The 25,671-nt window shown below is 44.8% G+C and overlaps 1 long non-coding RNA gene across 1 annotated transcript in view; it reads left to right on the top strand.

The window, feature by feature from the left end:
• The window catches only part of LOC138265279 (uncharacterized), a 56,913-nt gene that overhangs the window by 12,635 nt on the left and 18,607 nt on the right, over positions 1-25,671 (top strand). The window lies entirely within an intron of this gene.

Genomic DNA, 25,671 nt, shown 5'->3' with positions numbered 1-25,671 from the left:
TTACTTCCCTCAAAAGGCAGTTTCAGGAAGGAATCCTTCTCTGCAGATCTGACTTCCAGTCCTGCAACCACGGGTTGTGCATGGCCATGATGACAGATGAAGAAGCCACAGACGCGGCCTTGATGACATCGGCTGACACATCTGCCAGAAACTTAGCCTGCTGCTCCATGTGCACCAGAAAATCAGACAGACTGGCACTCTCCTGCGGGACCTCCGCCAAGGCTTCAAAAACCTTCACCGAGGACTGAGCTGTCAAGGTACCAAAGGAAGCTTCCCTTAGCACCAGATTAGAGGCTAAAAATAACTTTTTAAGTCACCCGTACACTCTGAGATCTACCAGACCTAAAGGCATACAGTCATCAGGCTGCAGAGTTGAACGACCTATGAGAGGGGCCAGGATAGAATCCACCTTGATGACATCTAGCAGCAGACAATTCCCATCCTCCAAGGCTTAGGATTTCTAGAGGAAAGGTGGAACCTGGGAATGCTCCGGATCCTCCCAAGACCAGAATATCGCCTCCTTGATCTGTGACTGCAAAGGAAAAGCCTGCGCCACAGGCTTCATAGTGACCAAGTGACTGATGCTCACAACAACACTTTGGCCCATATTTATACTTTCTTAGCGCTGCATTTGCGTCATTTTTTGACGGGAAAGCAGGGCAAACTTACAAAATACAATTACATTTTGTAAGTTTGCGCCGATTTTGCATCAAAAAACAACACAAGTGCAGCGCTAAAAAAGTATAAATATGGGCCTTTGTTTCAACCCATGGCAGTTAGTGACTTTAGCTGGTGGGGGGAACTGGCCCTAAAAAGGTTGTAGTGTCCTCTGATCTACCTGTAGAATGCTAGGTAATGGCTTGAAGTCTTCAGCTTGGGCTGAAGTGTAGTTGGAGACCCATGCAGCAATGCTGGGTATCCCTGGGCATATCTTTGCCCTTAACAGAGCACGGGCCAAAAATAAAAGGGAACAGGAAGCCCTGGAGCCTGGAACAATGGCCCAGGAGGTTCCTTAAAAGAAGAGCAGACAGGGTAAAAAGATACCCCTGCTCAAGCTTCCAGTGAGGATTCTACTCCTGAGGGAGAGGAATCTACTCCTTGGGTGGGACCTACAATAGAGGATCTCCAAGCTGGCACAGCTGAGCTCTTGGGTGCAGGGGGGGGCCCACCAGGGAGCATCTCAGTATGGAACAGAAGACCTGCCCCACACTGGAAAGCTTAAGGCAGCAAGCTGCAGTACAAGAGGCAGGGGATATAAGTGGCACCCATAAGGAGTACTGGGATAACAGTCTCCTTTACTCAGAAGCAACGGCCCCTAAACCCGGTGTCACCAGTAGACTGGGTATCCCTCTAAAGTCCAGGGAGTTCCTGTTAACTTTTGCCCATGGCATTCCCCTTGCAGGCCACTTGTAGCAAAGCAAGACATGAGACAGCCGTGTCCCTCACTTTCACTGGCCCCACATGTCTGAAGACACCAAGGAATTTTGTCGCTCCTGTGTCACCTACCAAGCCAGTGGCAATACAGGTGGCACTCCAAAGCCCACCTTAATTCTACTTCCAGTGGTTGGGGTACCCTTTGTGAGTGTTGGGGTGGATATTGTTGCCCCCCTGGACTCTCCACAAGCCTCTGGAAATAGATTTATACTGGTGGTGGTGGACCAGGCCACCAGGTATCCAGAGGCCATTCCTCCTAGGACTACTACTGATCCTGCAGTGGCCAAAGCCCTCCTGAGATGTTTCTCAATGGTGGGTTTTCCTAAAGAGGTGGTATCAGACAGAGGTGCAGACATCATGTCTGCTTATCTTAAAGCCACGTGGAAGGAGTGTGGTGCAACCTATAAGTTCACCATCCCTTACTATCCACAATCCAATGAGTTAGTGGAAAGGTTTAAAACAAAACCCTCAAACGCATGATAATGGGAATCTCAGAGAAACTCAGAAGGAGGTGGGATATCCTGTTACCTTGTCTCTTCTTTGCCTACAAAAGGGAGTGGCTACAGCCCATTTGAACTTTTGTTTGGACACCCTGTTAGGGGTCGCCTTGCTCATGTGAAAGAAGGCTGGGGGCAAAAGATGCTAGATCTGGGAGTTATTGAGCCTTCAGACAGCCCTTGGGCTAGTCTTATATTCCTTGTCCCAAAACCACATTCTCAGAATGGTAAAAGAGAGATGAGGTTCTGTGTGGACTATAGAGGCCTCAATACGGTAACCAAAACAGATTCCCATCCCATCCCCAGGGCAGATGAGCTAATAGATACACTGGCTTCTGCCAAGTATCTAAGCACCTTTGACCTGACTGTTGGCTACTGGCAGATCAAGTTGTCAGAGGATGCCACACCAAAAACAGTATTCTCCCCTCCTAGTGGGCACTGTCAATTTATCATGATGCCCTTTGGACTGAACAGTGCCCCTGCAGCATTCTAAAGGCTGGTGAATAAAGTTCTCCAAGGCCTGGAAAGCTTCATTGCAGCTTATCTTGACGATATAGCTGTCTTTAGCTCCACCTGTGAGGATCACCTGGTCCACCTTGGGAGTAAATCAGAGGCTCTGCAAAAGGCAGGCCTCACTATCAAGGAATAAATGTGCCATATAGGGCAGGGAAAGATGGTTTATCTAGGCTACCTGGTAGGTGGAGATTAGATTCAACCACTCCAGGGCAAAATCCAAACCATCTTGGATTGGACTTCCCTTACAACTCAAACCCAAGTCAGAGCCTTACTAGGCCTGACACGGTATTAAAGGAGGAGGCTCATTAAGAACTGTGGCTCCATTGTAGCCCCCTTAAATGACCTCACATCTAAAAGGATGCCCAAGAAAGTTTTATGGACAGCTAGCTGCCAAAAAGCTTTTGATGACCTCAAACAGGCTAAGCCCTGATTACTCCAAGTAATTTATTGTGCAGACAGATGCTTCTGAGGTAGGGATAGGAGCAGTTCCGTCTCACCTCAGAAAATTAAAGCAAAAGAATACCTGATGGGGGTTAAGTAGTAGAGTGCAGAGACACGTAGAAGGCAAAGGTGCTCAGGGGATGGGTGGGCGGGTGGGCCCACACAAGCACAACACCAACATTCAGGCCATCAGTGGTCTGATTGCTCAACAGGATGTGTGGCCAGTCCCGGGGAGGAGGGAAGTTTGGGAGGGGGTTGGAGGGGACTGGTCTGGGGTGGAGGAAGGGGAGAGGGGAAGGGGAGAAGGGAGGAGGAGAGGGATGGGGGAGAAGGGTAGGATATGGGGGAGGTGACAGAAAGGTGGGGGAAACAAAATGGAAAGGAAAGGATTAAGGGAAGTAAGAGAAACAGAAAAAATAGGAACAAGGGAGCAAAGCGAGAAGAGAATTCAAGAGATTGTGCAGTTAGGAAGATCGGGGGGGAGAAAGAGAAAAGAAAAGAATCAAAGAATAGCAAATGGCTAGACTTCGAATTGCCTCAATTAATCTATGCGGATTAAATGACCCTTGTAAAAGAAGGAGAGTGGTTGAAGAGTTAAAAACCTTTAAGGCAGACGTCTACTGCCTACAGGAGACACATGTGGAGTATAAAAACTTTTGAATTCTTGGTTTGCTCGGTATGAGAGTGATTGCTCGGTCAGAACAAGAGGTTAGAACTAAAGGGGTGGCAATATTAGATCGGACTAATAAATAAAAATTCATTAGGCAGAAGGCGGACAGGGGCGGGAGATGGGTGATTGTAGAGTGCAGTTATGGTTGTGGTAGCTTTACACTATGTTCTTTATATGGGGTAGTCACGGACGACCCAGTAGTATTGGATACCCTCGCTATTGAGTTAACAGGATGGGCCCCTCCCTATATTCTGTGTGGTGATTTCAATTTCAATGGCTCTTGGGAGGGACTACAGGATTTATTAGCATCCACAACCCAGAAGTACCAGGGGCGTAAACCTCTGGTATATAAGGCAATGGTCGCCATCCAGAAAGAATTAGGATTGGTGGACGCTTGGGCGAAATTATGTAATCCGGACCCCGGATATACTTATTATTCGGCCCCCCATGCAAAATTAGCACGACTCGATTCTTTTTTTATATCTCCTGTATTATTAAAGAAAGGAAGGATGGAATTATATCCGCGGGCTATATCAGATCATAACCCCTTAGTATTCGATCTGGAATTGGATGGGCTTGAGCCGAAGGTTAGGAGGTGGACATTTGAAAGAGGGCTCCTTAAGGACCCGGAATACTGTGAGTATATGAGAAAGTGGATAGTTGAATTCTTGGGGTTTAACCAGGGATCAGCTCCAGCAGAGATAGTCTGGGATACCCTAAAAGCAGGAATTCGAGGGGAAACCTTGAGTTTCAGTCTTAAAAGGCGGAAAAACTCCCAAGGCAGAATAAAAGACTTGCATATGAAGCTGAGGGCAGCAGAAAGACAACTGATTATAGCTATAGAAACTGGGGTGGATATAAATAGGGCTCAGGAGGAATAGCTAAAGCAGCAATCAACGAGGTTATTGCACAAAGAATAGCGGAGAAATACTTAGCACAGCGCTCACAAGGGTATGAGTATGGAGAAAAATCCAGGTGCCTGCTAGCAATAAGGGCAAGTCAGAAAACAGCATCTGGGGTCATTAGAGAGATTAGAGATTGGCAAGGACAGATAGTGTCAGACGTGGATGGTATTAGGAAGGTGTTTCACAGATATTATACGGAACTATATAATGATTCATCTGTACATTCGGATGAAGAAATGCTGGAATCTTTATACCCCATTAAGGTTGATAGGCTTTCTGAGGGCGGTCGTCTATACATGGGAGATCAGATAGATATCTCGGAAATAGATAAGGTAATGAGCGAACTTGCTATTGGAAAAGCCACAGGCCCTGACTCGATCCCCTTAGATTTTTATAAAACTTTTAAAGTACTACTACTCCTGGTGATGATAGAGCTATTCATTCAGGTACAGAACGGAGGGGAAACCCCCCATCATGGAACATGGCCAACATAGTAATGTTCCTGAAGAAAGGGAAAGCCCCACTAAACCCGGCTTCATATCGGCTGATCACATTAATCAACAGTGATGTTCAAATATACTCAAAAATATTGGCCGCTCGATTATCTCTGGTGATTAAGAAGTTAGTTACCCCTAGGCAACATGGGTTTGTCCTGGGTAGGGATACTACCGATCATATTCAAAGAGTTCTCGCGCTCTTCGATGCTAAGGAAGTGGCAGAGGAACCTATGGCAGTCACATTATTAGATGCAGAGAAGGCGTTTGACCGGGTGAACTGGAATTACCTGTGGTTTGTAATGGAGTACTATGGACTGGGGAAGAAATTAATCGCAGCAGTTAGGGCTCTATATAGATCACCGGCAGTGAAAATACAATTAATGGGAGGACAATCGGAGTGTATCCAGGTCAGGAGAGGTACTAGGCAGGGATGCCCATGCTCTCCGCTCCTGTTTGCTTTATATATAGATCCCCTGCTTAGACAGTTGGAAGAGAATAGCAGGATTCCACCGATACGTAGGCAGGGATGGGATACAAAAGTCTTAGCATACGCGGATGACATAGCTATACTAACCCCCTCCCCTGATTCGGCGCTGAGAGAGGTTGAAGAGGTGACAAGGAAATTTGGAAGATTTTCCAGATATCTGTTAAATAGAGCTAAAACGCAGTTACCGGCTAATCAATATATAAGCACCCAGGATACTCGGAGGGTTGATCACGCAGTATATCTGGGTATAAATATTACATCAAAAGTAGGAGAAATTGTTAATCTGAATTTGGATCCCATACTCCCGAAAGCCAGAAAAGATATGTGCAGATGGAATAATCTACATATGACTATAATGGGGAGGTGTAATATGGTGAAAATGATCTTCCTCCCTAAACTGTTGTATCTATTTCGTGCTGTACCATTGAGCTTTACAAATCTTAGATTTAAGGAAATAGATAGAGTAATTATAAGATTTATCTGGGCATATGGCAAGTGTAGAAGAGCAAGTAAATTTATGTCTCCACCCCGAGAAAGGGGGGGGGGGTCCTTACCGAATATAAAATTATACCAAATGGCAGCAGCTTTTCAGTATATGCGCCCATTATGGGGTCTTAAGAAAGAAGGGACCGCGGAAGAGGACTGCCTTAATATATACGAATTGCAGGTAGGAACAGCAGCCAATTGGTGTTTGGTAACATTTCATGAACCTGGATATTATAAGAAAACTCGGTACAAGGCACTGGAGGCGGCTTATAAATGTTGGCGATCGTGGCAAAAAAAGAAAGGCCTCAGCAGATATAACTATTATACCATAATTGAGAATAATCCATTGCTCCCCGAAATATTTAAGGATAGTTATATGGCAAATTGGGCCTCCCTAGGCATAGAGAGGTTAGGAAACCTCTTTGACAATTCTGGGGTCAAGGCGTTTGGGGATCTACAGGAGCAGTATGGCTTAGAGCAAAGGGACTTTTTAAAATATCTACAGATACTAGATTTCCTGGCAAGAAAAACAGGGGGTGTACAGGGATTTGGAAGCAATCAACTGCTGAATGACATCTTGGCCAACCCCAACATAGCAATCAGGTCAATTTATCCATTATTGTTGGCAGAACAGCCCGACGACTTAGAGAAGTATAGTGAGAGGTGGAGAGAGAAGCTAGCGGATGGGAGCAATAACTTTATAAGGTCAGTAGAGTTGGGACATACTATCTTACTCTCCTCTTCACTGAAAGCACAGCATTATAAGACCATGTTTGACCTGTATCATACCCAAGCTCATCTCATCAAATGGGGGAGCTTATCAAGAATAAACTGTCCGAGATGTGGGATGTATGGAACAGATGATGACTACATGTGGGGAACTAACGGCTTTGAGAAATGGTATTCAATCTGTCTTGAAAGGGGTTGTGGGATATGATTAGGCTCTTAGCCCCGAGATCATGGTCCTAGGGGTCGCTGGAGAAGTAGGTGGTCCTCATAGAGCATTTATCTTTGTGGCTATGGCAGTTTATCGAATTTGTATATCGTCTGCGTGGTTGAATGTACGACCTCCGTCTTGGCAGCAATGGTTGGGTAGATTGTTGTCTGTCTATCATTTGGAGATGGCACTGTACGAGCGCAAGTGGAGACGTGCTAGGAAGAAAGGGAAGGCAATATGGGGGCCATTCCAGGACTGGATCCCGGCTCATTAATGATTAATGTTCAAACTAAACCCAGACTCTCCTCCCCCAACCTAACCTAATCATCTGAAGTCTTCCACGTCTGGATTAGTTGGGCTGTTGAGCTTCTCATTATCTAGGTTGTATTTTTTTATTTTTTTTATTTGGTTTGAATTCCTTTTATTTGGTGTAAAGTGATGTATGAGTACAATTGCTGTATGATTCCTTTCCAATAAAAAATAAAAATAAAAGGAGCAGTTCTGTCTCAACTGAATGAAGAGGGCCAGAACCAACTTGTGGCTTTCATAAGCAGAAGGTTGACCCCCCCAGGGAAAAGCGTTGGTCAGCCATAGAAAGGGAGGCCTTTGCTGTGGTTCGAGCTTTGAAGAAGCTGAGGCAATACTTGTTTGAAACTAATTTCCTGGTTCAAATAGACCTCAAGCCCCTCCTATGGCTAAACCAAATGAAAGATGAAAATCCTAAACTTTTGAGGTGGTCCATATTTCTACAGAGAATGGACTATACCAAGGAACATAGAGCTGGGAGTAACCACTCTAATGCAGATGGACTCTCCAGATATTTCCACTTAGACAATGAACACTCAACTGGGAACGGTAAGTCTTATTGTCCTTTGTTTGGTGGTGGGTGAGGTTATGTAGGAAAGTACCCTCTATTTGGCATGGATACACCCATTTTTTGCCTGCTGTCAGTATGCTTTGTCTGTTTTCACTAGGATCCTGCTAACAAGGACCCCAGTGATTGTGATTTCTCCCTCTAAATCCTGTTGCCTAAGACTGCACACCCCACAGTTGGCATACTGGTGCCCCCAGTTAAGTCCTGAACATATGGTGCTTAGGTACCCAGGGCATTGGGGCATCAGGGGTTCCACATGGGCTGCAGCATGTATTATGCTATCCATGGGAGCCCATGCAAAATGTGTCTGCAGGCCTGCCACTGCAGCCTGCATGAAAAGGTGCATGCACTCTTTCACTACAGGTCACTGCACCAGGTCACCCCTATGGGAGGCCCTCCTAGCCCAGAGGGCAGGGTGCAGGTACCTGTGTGTGAGGACTCCCCTGCATGAACAGAGGTGCCCCTACGAATTCCAGCTTCATTGCACTGGACTTCGTAAGTGCAGGGAAGTCATTTTACCCGTGTACTGGACACAGGCCACTCACTACCTGGGTCCAGGTACATTATGGTAACTCCGAACCTGGGCATGTTTGGTATCAAACATGTTGGAATCATGCCCCAATACTGTTGCCAGTATTGGTTGTATGATTCCATGCACTCTGGGGGCTCCTTAGAGGACCCCCAGCATTGCTCCTGCCAGTCTTCTCAGGTTTTCTGGGCAGCCTGCGCTGCTGCTACCCCTCAGACAGGTTTCTGCCCTCCTGCTGCTTAACCAGCTCAGGCAAAGAAAGGCACAACAAAGGATTTCCTGTGTGAGAAGGAGGTAATACCATCTCCCCTGGAAATAGGTGTTAGATGGCTTGGGAGTGGTAGCCTCCCCAAACCACTGGCATACTTTAAAGGGTACATTTGGTACCCTCCTTGCATAAACCGGGTTGCACCAGTCCAGGGAACCCCAGACTCTGCTCTGGTGTGAAACTGGACAAAGGAAAGGGGAGTGACCACAACCTAGAGGCGGTGCCCAGAGCTCCTCCAGGTGGCCACTTGATTCTGCCTTCTTGAATCCACGGTTGGAAAAGGCCCTTGGGAGCATCTGAGTGGCCAGGTCAGGTAGGTGACGTCACAGCCCCCTCCTGATAGCTGGTCACCCTGCTAGGTAACCAATCCCCCTTCCTGGGCTATTTAGGGTCTCCCTCTTGAGTGGGTCCTGGAACCTGGAGTGCACTGGGTTCCTACTAACCAGGTCCCCAGTGTCATTGGTTCTTCCCCACAATAAGACACTTGATTACTTGATCCCCAAGTGAACAGGTCCTTTAGCACCTCTATAAGTCCCTATAAATGGTATCTCTGGTACCTGGGGCCTTGGTACTAAAAAGGGTACCTAACTGCAGCATAACTTGTGCCACTCTAAGGGACCAAGCACCAAAATCATGCAGACTGCCACTGCAGACTGCGTGACAAGCTGCTACAAAAACTGAAAATATGACATTGCACACACTTGTGTGCTGTGTCCCCTAACACTGCCTATAATATGTGTAAGTCACCCCTACAGCAGGCCTCACAGCCCTGAGGAAGGATGCATTATATTACAGGTGAAGGCATATATGCAGGAGCAAATATGCCCCTACTATATCTGTTGATTCTTAGACATAGTGCCTGATTTAGAGTTTGGTGGAGAGGTTACTCCATCACAATGGTGACGGATACCCTGTCCGCCGGAATCTAAATCCCATTATATGGGATTTCGATTTCTGCAGATGGGATTTCCATCACCGTTGTGACATAGTAACCCCTCCGCCAAACTCTATATCAGGCCCATAGTAAGTGAACAGAAAGCCATTCTAAATGCATGTGCTGGACACTGGTCAACACAAGTTCCTCAGCTACATGATTGCTTCACTGAAAATAAGGATGTTTGGTATTAAACATCTCATATTAATAAAATCTTGCTGATTCCAGTTATGGATTTATTAATACATGCACCCAGAGGGCACCTTAGAGGTGCCCCCTGAAAACCTACTAACTGCTGGTGGGCTTACTGACTAGTTCTAGCCAGCTTGGCCACTAACTGACACTTCTGCCTCCCAAGCGTGAGTGTCTTTGATCTCAGGAGGTAAGAAACAAAGCCTTCCCTGGCAGGGGTGTTACACACCCCTCCCAACAGGATGACCTGCAAATCTGCATTCCAAGGCAGGAAGCTTCAAAGAAGCCCACCACCTTTGGTATGCAGATCTGTCTCACCTCAGAGGGAGATGCCAACTCCTCCTCCCCCCAGGGCCATTTGGCACCAGGACATGTGGGATAGTTAGCAATACAGGAGGTGTGTTGCACTGCCAGGCTGGACACACCCCTGAGGTGACCAGCCTGAAGTGAACTCAGCCATAGGAATTCCGCCATCTTGTGTGTGATTGATTTAGGAAGTGGTCATCTAGAGGGTGTAGTGACCCCAAAGGTAAGTAACCCATTGGCTACTACCATTCACTCCGCTAAAAGTTCCTGTCCCTAAAAGTACTAACCTGATTCCAGTGATCTTGGTACCTATATTTATATAAAAGTATGTGTTGTGTTTAAAAATTGGCACAGGATTTTTTTATTATGTCTCACTGCCCATGTTTGTGCTTTACATACTTAGCACTACGGTCTGATATGCCTAACTGCTTGTCCACACTACCGCAAAAGAGAGCATTTGTGGTGCCATTTGTGCCTCTGTAATTCCTCTGGGGTTTGCTTGGACTCTTTACACAACGTACCTCTTTTTGGTCCACTGTATAAAGAGCCAGTTTCATACAGACTCCTTTTTCAAGGTGTGAGGAGACAAATGCTGCACCGATTGGGTCTTTGCCTGTATGCAGGACGAAGATGACGATGCTCCAGATTCCAAAGGAGGGGTGTCATGAACCGAGCTGTGTGCATCGCTGCATTGATTGGGCTGGATTCCGTTTGCAGGGAGGATCTGTGACTCAGTATGCGAGGAAGGGCTACCACGAGAAGAATGCCGTGCTGTAAGGGCAGTAGCAGTTGTGTAGTGTAAGCCGCAGCCCCCTATAACAGGAGGGGCAGCTGCTGAGGACTTTGCTGTGCCCAAAGGGCCAGAGCCCTTGTACAGAAAGGATGCGGTATGCTAGAGGGAGTCACCGGGAGAAACAAGATCTGCAACCTGGTCGACAGCCCCCACCGGAGAAGTGAGGCCACCATGGAAGTACCTATGCATGTCAACCTGGTGAGGGACCCACTTTAAGATCATCAAATCACCCACCTGCCCCCCAGAGGATGGATCAAACATATTCCCTGCAATGAGGAGCTGGAGAGAACATCCATTCACTACGGTGGCACAAGCACATGTGAGTAATTCTGCGCCCTCTGAGTGCAGCCTGCCTGGGCTGCAGCACACTCACTTGATGCAGCTGCTGCCACTCTGAGCGAACGTGGATGTGGCATGCTCTGGAACTCCAGATGCTTTAAGCCTGCAGGTGCAGTTAAAACTAATTTCATTAGCATTGCGGCACTGAAACACTGTTGACTTTAAAACTCTTGAGGCTCGGACAACTAGTGGGGCTTGCCCTGGATGTTTCTTATAGGGACTGGGGAATAACCACTATCGCTAGAAGCAAGGAGGGAGAGGAGGCTACCTAAAAAAACACTAGATCCCTGACCTCAGGGGGTGTGTGCAGTTGTTTGTAAATACTGTATATTTCCTTTGTGTTAGTAATGGTAGAAATAGCACACTTGTCTTTTTTCACAAAAGTGAGTACTTGACTGAGCAACTAATTGTTGCTGCTGCTGCTTCACACATTTTAGTTTGTCAACCTGTGCTCACTCCCTTGTATTCACACCTCCCCCCTAGGGAGGCTTGAACTGCTCGAACCATGCTATTACTGAGAGTCAAGAGCTGAAGGGGTACTTGGCCCAATTGCTCAGAATCTATAGGAGATCGGGCCCCAGGACTTCAGGAGTACAAGACCTCAACCCCCATGGTTGGTGCCCAGTAACCCTTATTTACCCTGTGGTCCACTGAAAAGGGTTATTGTACCTGCCACCTCAGTTTGGTCCCAGCCATGTGCAAATCAGTCTTGATCCAGCTCCAGTGGGAACAGTACAGCCTGAAAAGCCCGAAATGCCAGGCCTAGTCCTCCCTGAACTGGAACACAGACACTGTAGGACCCGTTTCTCCTTCATTAGGGCTCATCTGCTAGGCACAGCTTGGTTCTAGTGACGCATTGTGCTGGGACCCACATGTGGTCATACACTTCCCACATCTGCTACATCAACTTTGGAAGTAATAAGCTGAAGTGGAACATAGCCACAAAAACATCATTTGCCTGCTTATTTGTAACAAATACAACAGATCTAATATCCAAGGAACAATATCTTACTAAGAAGGAATATAATGGAACCAGGAAAGGCTACTCTGCCTTTTAATAGGTTTTAACCTTGTAGATGTTTCCTCAAGCTAGCTGTGTCGAAATAAACCACAAGTCTTTGTTTAATTCTCTCTCATCTCGGACATTCATACCCTTGTTGAAACTACTCTCTTGCATTTCTCTTTCAGGCAAATCACATGGTTACAGAATAACTAGGTTGTGCAAAATGTCTTTGTTAACAATTGTCCCATTTGATGTATTTTCACTATTTTTATGTTTCATCCGACAAGGAACCTGCTTTCTCATAAATTGTAACCTTTCATGTATCCAAAACTGCTATTTTCTTCCTTCTTTAAAATATCCGATAATGCTTGATGGGCAGACAGAAATGTAGATTTACTGTAGACTTATTTCCAGCCAGGATTATTACATATTTTACCCTCTGCTAAACAAAGTTCCCCACTCACAGCAATCAAATAAATGGCTAAGTTGCTTGTTAACAGAGAGTAAAACCTCCAGAATCCCAGTGGGTCAGGATTCAATATTAGTCAAAAACATCACTAAACAGCTATGTTCATATGGGCTGTGGGTGTGGCATTAAGTCCATACAGGCCACAAAGCACCACAACTTTCCTCTCCAGTTAGTACAGAAATGTATTCAAGGTTGTGATCTTTTCTTGGGGGGTGGGGGCTAGCAAGGGGTTTGGAATAGGGCTGACTTTCTGATGGGTTAGAGGCACTCTTAGTTTGTTATCTAATTGTCCAAGATGTGCTCTCTCAGGAAGTCCGGAATGTTATCCTTTTTATTAACAACTCTGTTATGAGAATTCATGAACACCCTGATAAACTTTCTCTGACGTATTCGGTATGATCTCTGGAGTATGTCCTGGGACAATGGAAAGCTGGAGTAGTAGACAAGTTCTATCTTCACTGCAACTGGTACAACATCAACTGACCTGGCATGGCTCTGGATGTGACCTATATAATTAGAACACCCAAGACAGCTGCTGCAATGGAAATCACACAAGATCTCATATTCCTAAGGAGATCTCAAGTAAACACTCACAAGTATTATAAAGCATGCGCTTGAGTTTCCCACTTGCCACATTATTTAAGTGCTGGAAACCTGGGATTTTGATGGAACTGAATGGACCAGAGTGAAAGTTTCTAACTTATGGATAGACCATAAATAATAGCATTCAGGTCATGATGTGGCTCATTGCTATGGGTTGAATATGGATAAATCATGAGTTGTGGCATGTAAGTCATGTCTTTTGGGCGACTCATGACAACACCACCATCCCACCAGATGGAGCTTATCAGAATACACTGCAAGTAATTAATTTTACAACCATAGAGCATGAATGTTTCATCTGATTTTCATGATCTTTCCTCTTCCCTGGATCCTTTCCAGTCAATTAAAAGATGTAATCTCCCCTCGACTCTTTTAGAATCTAGTATTGCCTTTACTTCATAATCCAAGTGGTCATCCACTAGAATTTGAGGTGGTGGAGGTTCAACTGTGCTCATTAAAGGCCTTCCTAACAGCATGTGAATTATAGGGTGGATCTGCATCTCTGAGGTTATGTGTAATAGGGCATCTAAAGGGTTGATATTATCAGACAAATTGTGAAAGGTGCCAAGACTCCTCGTCATTTTTTCTGTGGATCCGGTAGGAATATGTTTTCAGTGGAAAACCAAACTTGATCTCCTAATGTATTTGAAAAATCTTTTTTTGTGTACCATCCTGCGTTACCTTTGTTCATGTTTTGAGTTTCTTTTAGATGTCGTAGCATTTTCTGCAAGACTTGTTTAAGATTATCATGGTGGTCATGTACAGATGGTACTTAACATTGTTGAGTATTGATCGGAACTGTTTGGATTTTTGTGTGTATTCCATTAAAGATCTCTCAATAGAGAATGGGTAGAATTGTTTTAAGTGAATTCTGCTAAACCTAAGGTTAGCTATAACCTAATCTGAAGTTATAGGTAACAACGAATAATGTAAAAACTGTTCCATAGTTTGACTTGCTCCCTTGGCCTGTCTGTTTTTTTGGGGATGGAACGCAGAGGACATACTAGCATCAATGTCTGTGTTTGTACATTAATTGTGCCACAATTTGTGGTTCTCGATCTGAAATTATTATAGATGGCAAACCATGAAGCCGGATTAAATGTGTAAGAAAGACATCAGCCATTTTTCTGCCCAACTGAAGTTTTTTATGAGGAACAAAATGCACAATTTTGGCATCAGCATCCACAACTGCAAGCACTGCTGTGAATCCCTGAGTCTTAAGAAGTTCTGTGATGAAATCTATGGTTAGGCTATCCCAATGTTTTGGGGGTGTAGGTAATGGTTGTTAAGTCCAGTGGGACATGTGTGATCTTTTGTTGTCTGCACAAGTTACACATTCCTCAATGAAATGAAGTACATCCATAGACATTGTTTGCTTCCAAACTCACAGTTGCAAATTTTGTAAGGTTTTATCTTCACCAGAATGGCCCACCAGGGTTCATTTATGGCACCATGCTAAGGCCTTCTTCTGGCACATTTTAGTGAGCAGATATATGACAACAAAATGATATTTTCTGGAAGTTGTTAGAATCATCCCCTTTATGTCAGTCTTTTTGGTTTAGACCACAACCATCCATTCAAACATCATCAAGAACTATTGGGGCTCAATCAAACCAATCACTGTCCCTTTCCTAGAATTGTAATTCATTCTGAACAGACCTGTTTATTGCTGGATTCTCTGAACATGGACAAAGCATTCACTTTTGCATCCTTTGTTGCAGGTTTATAAGCTATGACCAAGTAATATTCACTAAGAGTGTTAGCCATTTTAACTATCATGGCAAAAAGGTCTTGCAGATCATAAGAATTGCAAGTTTCTGTGATCAGAATAAATGGCATAACAGCATGCCTTCCACATAAGAGGCAATGTCTCTATCCCCGAAATCCAGTCTTAATTAATTAATTGTCAATCTGCAGCGGTATAACGTTTTTCTGCAGCCTATTTCTTTTTTCAAGGCTATTGGATGTATGTGTCAGGACAAAAAGGGTAAATCTGGGTCGAGAATCATAAAATCGGAGCTTAGGTAAAGGTTTATTTGAATTTTGGAATGCCCAATCTGCTTCTGGGCACTAATCACACTTGCCAGCTTTCAAGGGGTGAAAGAAAGACAAAAGTCACAATTCCCAAGAAACTCTGGATTTCTTATGTGCAGATAGGTGTAGCATTGAGCTCTAGTACCCTAGAGGGCACTCCATTATAGCTCGGGAGAGGAAAGGGATCATAGCTGTGCGTGGCCGGAGGGAGGAAGGAAGGGAAAATTATGTAAAGGATTGGGCATGAAAGGCTACAGAGAATAATCAGAAGTTGATCCACCTTCCACGTGTCACTATGATTTTTTGCTGCATTTGTTGTTCCCTACTTGACAGCTGGCAATGGGGGAAAACGTGCCCGGCAAGCACCACACCTGCTTAGTGCTGTGGAAAGACTTGCTCGCCGACATTGTTGCTGCTGCGCATGCCCCCAACACTCCTTCCTGGAACCTGTTACTGCTGCGTTGAGTCTCCCTGTAGGCAGCTGATAAGCGTAGGGTGCGTGGGTTATTATCCCAGAACGCTGCTGGGAATTGGTGCATGCCTCGTGACTCTGAGGCATCCTCATGCGCTGCTGAACCCTGGTGCCCTCACTAGCCACAGTGAGGGGTGTGCCCTGCAGAACTGCATGGGTGCAGGCCAATGACAACATGTGTTTTTTCTTGATGGCATCATCAAAAGACCAGCTCCTGAGTGTGGCAAGATGATGGTGAGCCCCTGCAATGCCCGTAAGAAATAGAGGGACTGGGAGAAAAAAGTGGTCCAGTGTACAATCTCCCCAATTATGACAAGTCAAAACCACAAAGTACACTGTTCTGAAATTTTTGAATTGACTCAAATCCGATTAGGGGAGAGCTGGCAGGTTACTTAGGCCCAATTGTTTAGAAGCAAGAGGCCTCACCCACCAAGCCTTGGCAGGCTAGCGCTACAATGCCCGACGGGCCCCACGAGGGCTCTTTGCCGGAGATCTTTTGTGAAAAGTGCTTATATAACATACATGAATGCTCTGAAACCTGTAGCTAGGTGTGGTGAAGGACTGGAATGTGTGAGATTAAAATTGACTATGGGCAGTGAAGAGGTACTTTATTATAACTCAGAATGCCTATGACAAGGTTAAAACAAGGGTAAAGGATCATGGAAAGTAATGTTCCTGCCCTCTCTATGTGAAACTGTATATGAATACTACAGTATACTGGTCGAATTTTATCACGCCTTGTACATACTTATGGATCTGGCGGCATTTCTTCAGGACCAAAAAAGAAGATAGTAACACCCAGTCTTCACTATTAGGCGAGTAAGTGTACTCTCAGTGTCAAAATATGTCATGCAAGTGTGACTTACACTAGTGTGTGGATTCCCTGATTTGGATGACCTCCTAAGGTAAGGAGTAGGCACCTTGGAAATTTGCGAGCCGTCAAACTGCTGCACAATTTTCGTCTCGTCAGTTCAGACTGGGAACCTACTCTCAGGCTGCAAATCCAGAAGTCAACCATGTGTGTTTCTTCTTGACGGCATAATTAAAAGCCAGTTCCTGAATCCGGGCAGATGATGGAGAGCCCCTGCAGTGGACAAGTTGCAGCGCAACTTAGTCAACTGTTTTCACCTCTGTTAAAAGGTAGAGAGTAATGTTAGCACATGCCTGAACTTTGGCCATCTTGCAAAGAGCACCACAGCAGGTCTGGGATCCAGGCCTCAATCGCCCCACCCATTGAAGTGATCATAGTGTAGTCAACTCACTGTGTGGCAGGAATGCCGGCTGCACAACTCAATAGAATCGCACAGTATGGTGGGGCCAGGTATAGCACAAATAAACAGAATATTGGTGCCTGGTAGGCTGCGTGGATTTGATGACTTTATTGATGTCTTAGAAGAGGAAGATGATGGCGGGATCATCGAGTATTTCAATAACTTGGCTGGTGATGGTGTCTTCCACAAAGCACCTCAACAGGCGGGAGGAACGATGGACGAATTTGTTGAGAGACTTGACACCCTCATCAGACACTGCACTGGCCACAGTGAGGGGTGTGCCCTGCAGAACTGCATGGGTGCAGGCCAATGACAACATGTGTTTTTTCTTGATGGCATCATCAAAAGACCAGCTCCTGAGTGTGGCAAGATGATGGTGAGCCCCTGCAATGCCCGTAAGAAATAGAGGGACTGGGAGAAAAAAGTGGTCCAGTGTACAATCTCCCCAATTATGACAAGTCAAAACCACAAAGTACACTGTTCTGAAATTTTTGAATTGACTCAAATCCGATTAGGGGAGAGCTGGCAGGTTACTTAGGCCCAATTGTTTAGAAGCAAGAGGCCTCACCCACCAAGCCTTGGCAGGCTAGCGCTACAATGCCCGACGGGCCCCACGAGGGCTCTTTGCCGGAGATCTTTTGTGAAAAGTGCTTATATAACATACATGAATGCTCTGAAACCTGTAGCTAGGTGTGGTGAAGGACTGGAATGTGTGAGATTAAAATTGACTATGGGCAGTGAAGAGGTACTTTATTATAACTCAGAATGCCTATGACAAGGTTAAAACAAGGGTAAAGGATCATGGAAAGTAATGTTCCTGCCCTCTCTATGTGATGTGAAACTGTATATGAATACTACAGTATACTGGTCGAATTTTATCACGCCTTGTACATACTTATGGATCTGGCGGCATTTCTTCAGGACCAAAAAAGAAGATAGTAACACCCAGTCTTCACTATTAGGCGAGTAAGTGTACTCTCAGTGTCAAAATATGTCATGCAAGTGTGACTTACACTAGTGTGTGGATTCCCTGATTTGGATGACCTCCTAAGGTAAGGAGTAGGCACCTTGGAAATTTGCGAGCCGTCAAACTGCTGCACAATTTTCGTCTCGTCAGTTCAGACTGGGAACCTACTCTCAGGCTGCAAATCCAGAAGTCAACCATGTGTGTTTCTTCTTGACGGCATAATTAAAAGCCAGTTCCTGAATCCGGGCAGATGATGGAGAGCCCCTGCAGTGGACAAGTTGCAGCGCAACTTAGTCAACTGTTTTCACCTCTGTTAAAAGGTAGAGAGTAATGTTAGCACATGCCTGAACTTTGGCCATCTTGCAAAGAGCACCACAGCAGGTCTGGGATCCAGGCCTCAATCGCCCCACCCATTGAAGTGATCATAGTGTAGTCAACTCACTGTGTGGCAGGAATGCCGGCTGCACAACTCAATAGAATCGCACAGTATGGTGGGGCCAGGTATAGCACAAATAAACAGAATATTGGTGCCTGGTAGGCTGCGTGGATTTGATGACTTTATTGATGTCTTAGAAGAGGAAGATGATGGCGGGATCATCGAGTATTTCAATAACTTGGCTGGTGATGGTGTCTTCAACAAAGCACCTCAACAGGCGGGGGGAACGATGGACGAATTTGTTGAGAGACTTGACACCCTCATCAGACACTGCAAATTTTTTGATTTCAACAAGGAAGAAGCCATGCTCCTTTGAATAATTGATGGCTGCCTCTCTGACTCATTTTGGAGGTGCATGCTGCGTAAAACTCTTTCTAGATAAAATGCTGTTGACTGCAAGGGTGGAGGAGAGTGGGAAACTCCAAGCAGCTGCAATGGAAATGGATTCAGCACCGGTGAAACAGCACTTGCAATGAAGAGCCGATATCAGCATAGCCCTGACAAGCGCAAGTCAATAGACACCAGAATGACAAAGCTATGTTAAAGGAGTGGGTTTTTGTTTCTACACAATGGCAAATGCCCCACACTTGAACAAATCTGTAAACTATTTTAAAGCAGTGTGCTGGGCATGAGAAAACGATGGGAGCCCGAAAGGAAAGGGAAATCAGGCAAGAAGGATTGTCAAGGACAATCCAGGTACACCCGGCAAGACAAATGACCACATCAGATATAGCAGGTTGAAGCCATCTCCAGTGACAAGTCCTCACATTCTTCATACACTGATTCCTCAGTATCTTTGTCAAGTGAGAGTGAAGCTGATAGATACTTACTGATGAAGTCAGCAAAGGTGTCCCAGCCGCATGACAATAACACAGTGGCACAGCTTGGTGTAGCCACCATTGAGGTCACTCACTAAAATGCCAGACAGATGAGACAAAAGAAGGTTGAAGGCAACTGTCCTGACATTCAACTTAAAGTTAATGATCACGCTATACTTTTCTTCATTGACAGTGGTCTCCATTAATATTATGCCAGCAGACAAGTTCAAAGACCTCAGTCCTGAGCCATCTTTCACCCCTCCAAACATAAAGGTCAACAAATGTGCAGCATCCAAGCTACTACAGATTCAGGGATCCTTCATAGCGATGGTGCAGCACAAGAAGATGGCAGTTCAAGTGTTAATTCATGTATTGCAAGTCTCCTTAATTTTGCCACAGCAGCGAACATCAGACTGATATCCATTAATTATCACCTGCGAATTGACTCTGACATCACTTAAAGGTTCCCAACCCTATTTCATAGATAATTTAGGGAAACTAAAAGGCATGCAAGTACAATTGCATATCAACAAGGACATTTGCTCAGTTTCCAAGAGACATTGTAGAGTTGCTTTTCATTTACAGTAAATGGTGGAAAAAAAACTAGCATCTCTTCTGAATCATGGCATCATTAAATGTTCCATAGGACCCACCCCAGGGATCCCACCTATAGTTGTAGTACCAAAAAGAGACAACAGTGGGGAGGTATGCATTTGTGGTGATATGCATCAGCCAAACAAGGCCAAAGAACATGAAGGACACCGAGTACCTCACATAGTTGACATGATAACACAACTTCTCTGTGCCATAATATAGCCCAGTGACAAGAGTCCTAGAAGACCACAGACCTTCTGTGTATTCTTGTTATTTGTAAAAAAGTGTTTTTGCCCTTCCTGTGTCTGTTTACATTTGGCTTGCTGTTTTTCTGCAAACTTGGTGCCCTTAAACTGCTGTTTTCTTACACGTGACTGTTCAAATTTTTCTTTTTCGTTTTTCACAAAGACTGCATTAAGCAACGCCCCTTTTTATTTTTACAAAAGGCTACATACATGTCAGTGGCTAACCAGAGTGTGTTTAGGAGACTGCTTAATCTGCTCTGTTGTTTGAATTGTATTCGGAAAGTATATGCACCACTTGTTTTTGCCTTGAAAAAAGTCATATATTTGAGGGCGCAACAAGTAGTATTTCAGTGGTTTCAAATTTGTCCCTTCCCTGAAAAGTTGAATCTGTTAGCTGGATTGTGCCTGTCTGTATCCAAGAAGATTCTGAATAGAGGAGCACCTCCCTCCCACAGGGGCCTGGACTTGGTGATTGGCTTGCTAGCAACCTGAGCCCTCATCTCACACCTGCACTGTCCCTTTAGGTTTGTGGAGGAAAGCTCAGGACAGCCACCTCCATTTTGCGAGCCTTGCTTCTGTGCACCCTAATACAGCCCAGTGAGAAAGAATCCTAGAAGGCTGGTAAGACCACAGACTTTCTGTGTATTATGGTTATTTGTTACAAACTGTTTTTCTATACCCGTGTCTGTTTACTTTTGGCTCCCTGTTTTTCTGCAAACTTGGCTCCTTTAAACTGCTGTTTGTTACCCATGACTGTTTGAACTTTCCTTCCTAGTTTTTCACAAAGACTACCTTAAGCTACCCCCTCCCTCTTTTTTTTTTTTTAAAGGCTACATACACCTCAGTTGCTAACCAGAGTGTGTTTAGGAGACGGTTTAATCTGCTACTTGGTTTACACTGTATTTGGAGGGTGTATGCACCAATTGTATTTGCTTTGAAAAAAGTCATATATTTTTGTGGTTTCACATTTGTCCCTTACCTGCAAAGCAGAATCTGCTATCTTGGTAGTGTGGATTGTGCCTGTCTATATCTAAGGAGATCCTGAATACAGGAGCACCTCCTTCCTCCCTTCCAAAGTAGCCCGGGCTTAAGGTAACTTGGCCCATATATGAGTTTCTATTGGTTGTTGCATTTGTTGTTGTGATTGGTTGTTGGGGCTAGTATTTCTTTTGGCTTAAGAGCTTAGGGTTTGTGTTCTGATTGGCTGTAGGGCTAGGGTTTCCTACTGGAGTAAGAGTCTAGGGTTTTCATTCTGATTGATACTAGTGCTAGGGTTCCTGTTAGACTAAGGGGGTCATTCTGACCCTGGCGGCGAGCATTCTGACCGCGGCGGTTCAGCCGCGGTCAGAAGCGGAAAGTCGGCGGTCTCCCGCCGACTTTCCGCTGCTCGGGGGAATCCTCCATGGCGGCGGAGCGCGCTCCGCCGCCATGGGGATTCTGACACCCCCTACCGCCATGAACAGGATGGCGGTAGGGGGTGCCGCGGGGCCCCCGTAAGAGGGCCCCGCAAAGTATTTCAGTGTCTGCCTTGCAGACACTGAAATACGCGACGGGTGCAACTGCACCCGTCGCACCCCTGCAACTACGCCGGCTCAATTCTGAGCCGGCGTCCTCGTTGCAGGGGCATTTCCTCTGGGCCGGCGGGCGCTCTTTTGGAGAGTGCCCGCCGGCCCAGAGGAAATGTCTGAATGGCCGCCGCGGTCTTCTGACCGCGGTGCGGTCATTTGGCGGCGGTACCTTGGCGGACGGCCTCCGCCGTCCGCCAAGGTCATAATCAGGGCCTAAGTGTTTAGAGTTACTGTTCTGATTGGCTGTCAGGGTCAGAGTTCTGATGGGTACCAGGGCTAGGGTTTAGGTTTATTGTTCTGATTGGCTGTAAAAGCTAGGATTGTAATTGGGCTAGGTCTCCCATTGGCTCTTGCGTTTAGGGTTAGGATTCTGATTGAGTAGTGTTAGGGCTAGGGTTCCATTGGCCAAAAGGGCTATTTAAGCTTAGAGCTCAGGGCCTCTCAGCCTGGGCATCGAGGCTAAGTGCAGAAAGGACAAGGGCAGCTGCCAGTTTGTGCCTGTTTGGGACTGGTCATGCCTAGGGCCGGAGATGCTGCCCGTATTTTCCATTTTTCAAAAAGGACCTTAAATCATCCACGTCTTCAAACATCGAAATACTATATCAGCGAATGCATTCTGCACATACAGCACAAACAAACCTCATTCAAATCTCAATGTCTCAAAAACCACTACAGAACCACACAAACCACATGTATACTTCGTTCTACCCCAACTGCAACACCATTGCACCTACATTCTCACACAAAATAGAACTCTGTCCCATACCACTCACACATCCACACATTACAAATACAACCCAAAGCCACAGTATACAAAACTATAATGCATCCAGACACACACTCCATGTTCATACAAAACACCAGCACTTTCTTCTACATACTCATAACAGACCCCTTTTTATAATGACAGCACCTATACTCAGCATTCCATTACACTATCGACAAACACCCTCCTTCTCTTTTTAACAATTACATACACATCTATAGATTGCTAACACTCTAATCAACCACACATATTACTCCTTCCAGTGATCAAATCTAACAGAATCATTACTCTTGTCCATTCCCTCTTACTCACAACATATACTCATCTCCAAAACAAATCACTACCCCCTACACTTTACAAACACCACTCACCAGCAGTAACTCACATACAAACCCTTCACAAAAAAACACTACATCCATATCTTCCCTCACTACTCCAAAAAACAAAACAACACTCACAAACAAGCACATCAAAATCACAAACACTTTCAAACTACTTTCCTAAACAGACGCAAACAAAATATACAACATGCCAGTCTTCACAATTTCGCATCCCCATGTCTGTTGCTCAAAGATGCTACTCTACAAAAACAACACAACTCACCATCTTGCTTACAACCACCATTTCCACCACCAACACATGCAGACCCAACAAAATGCCTACGAAGCCTGCTGGACGAGGAACACAATATAGAAAAACAACACTATTGTGACCCTCATACAGTTAATACCAACATCAATGACACACCTGCTACAAGTTCAAAATATACTGATAACTCCTCTACAAAACAAAATCACACCACCGCCAATACACAATCTCTAAATTGCCTACACATAAATGCTCAATCACTATCTAAAAACAAGTACCACATCTACAACCTACTCACTGACACACATTCTGACTTACTCTTCATAACTGAATCATGGTTCGGAGATGACAAGGCCCCGAGTGTTCCATGAAGCCGTTCCTCCAGACTATCAAACCATCACACAACACTGTATAGGCAAAACAGGAGGTGGACTAGCTGTTATATTCAAATAAGCAATAAATCTCAGCAAAACAGACATCTCCATACAAGGTTGTAAGGCCCTCCTCGCCAGATGCAACCCTACACCAACTTCCTCCTGTAACTTCCTCCTCTTTTACAGACCACCATCTATCAATTCTACATTCCCAGACCCATTTCTACATTCTACATTCTAGACACAATTTCAAACCTTCTAGCACTATACTCCAACCTATGCATTCTTGAGGACCTAAACATTTGATTTGACAAACGCAATATGATTTGACAAACGCAATATGCCCCATCCAAAAGCTATCATCACTGGCCTAGTCACATTGAACCTACATCCGATTATACAGAATCCCACACACATCGCTGGACACATCCTAGATGTCATTTTTGTAAACCCAGAACTAGTTACTGTTGAAAGCATCACACAAGTGACATAGTCAGACCACCATTTGTTTACTTTCCAACATCAAACACCACACATGAACACAGCCAAGACCACCTTACACCTACATATCGACCATGAACAAACTCAGTTTTGAACACTTAGAAACACAACTAACAACAAACACAGATCTAGAAACAATAAATATGGTTCAAAAACTTTACAAGTGACTACTGGAAGCAGTATCTTAATACCACTATGAAAAACTAAACAGGACAAAAGAAAGCACCTTGAGAAATACAGAACTAAAAAAGATAAAACAACAAATCAGAAGGCTGCAACAAACCTGGCCCAAATCAAACAACATTCAAGACAAACTTCAGTTCCACACACTTAACAGAATATACAAATCAAAATTAAAAAAGATACTACTCAGACAGAATTCAAAATGCTATATCCGCAAATAAAGAATTTTATAAAATTCTCAACTAATTTCGCAAACCTAAATGCATGGAAGAAACTCATCCTATTACTCAAGATTTTGCAGACAGACTGGCAAATCATTACACAACCAATGCAGACACATTGGATGCCTATTTAAAACAAGGGAAAACCACCAGGCCCACTTCCCTACAAGCGTAAGCCGACCCAGCCTCTGCACTCCTTCAAACAAATATCACAAAGTAAATTTATGGATCTGATCAAAGCAAGTAGGCCTTCCGGCTGCCCGTCTGACCCTTGTCCACCACACATCTTAAGGAATATTCTTATGTCTACCCCTGCTGCCACAGTAGTAAGAAGAATCATCAATACTTCTTTAACTATGGGTATATTTCCTAAAGATATTAAAGTCATACACACACCCATTATTAAAGAAAACAAACCTGGATCAGCAGGACCCCAACAACTACAGACTGTTTATAAATGGTCCTTTCCTGGGCAAACTGATAGAAAGAGCAGCTTCCACCCAGATGTCACAATTCACTGAAGATAACTCCATAATTTCTGACTACCAAATTGGATTCCACCCAGGAAGAAGCACTGAATCTGCCCTCATCGCCATCTGGGATGATCTTAAAAACACAGTAGACCGCAATGCGGTTTCTGCACTACTTCTCCTGGACCTTTCAGCTGCCTTTGACATAGTTGACCATGACACCCTAATACAACGTCTCTGCAAAACCTGCATAGAGGGGACTGGATCACTTCCTACCTTCAAAACAGAACTAATGCCATCCATATTCTCCCTTTCTCGTCTAAACCCTACTACATATACATGATGTCATTACCAACAATGATCAATTAATTTCAACTCACATGATACAAATATGCAGATGACACACAAACACTTATTAAACTGGAATTCCCCAATGACATCGCAAACTCACAAATCTTCAGTTGCCTCACAGCCATTGATTAGTGGATGACATAGAGCCATCTCAAACTGAATACTTCCAAAACAGAAATACTCAGATGTGGCGGTTGGAAAAATTATGACCCACTCTGCTCCTGGCCTGACGATCTGGGGCCACATTCTATACTATCTAAGGAAGTAAGAAACCCTGAAATTACCATGGACTCCAAGTTAACAATGAATGCTTAAGTGGACAAATTAGCAAGATCAAGCTTTATCACCATGAAAACTCTGCAACACATCTTCCCCCGCCTCTTGTACTATCTAAACTGGATTATGCCAATGGCCTCTACCACGGATCACCTCTATTTCTTATGAAAAAACTACAACGCATTCAGAAGTCGGCTGGCAGACTACTCCTACATGTAAAGCCACTAGCCCACATCTCCCCTGCCTTGGGAGCCCTACACTGGTTACTGGCTGCCAGAAGATCCACCTTCAAGCTGCATTGTACCACCACAAAGCAATACATGAAACAGGACCGCTTTTCATCAGGAATAAAATCA

The sequence above is a fragment of the Pleurodeles waltl genome, chromosome 2_1, assembly GCF_031143425.1.
Source record: "Pleurodeles waltl isolate 20211129_DDA chromosome 2_1, aPleWal1.hap1.20221129, whole genome shotgun sequence".
Taxonomy (NCBI): Eukaryota; Metazoa; Chordata; class Amphibia; order Caudata; family Salamandridae; genus Pleurodeles; species Pleurodeles waltl.
Note: the sequence above shows the minus strand (reverse complement) of the source record. Positions and strands in the feature narration are given on the sequence as shown.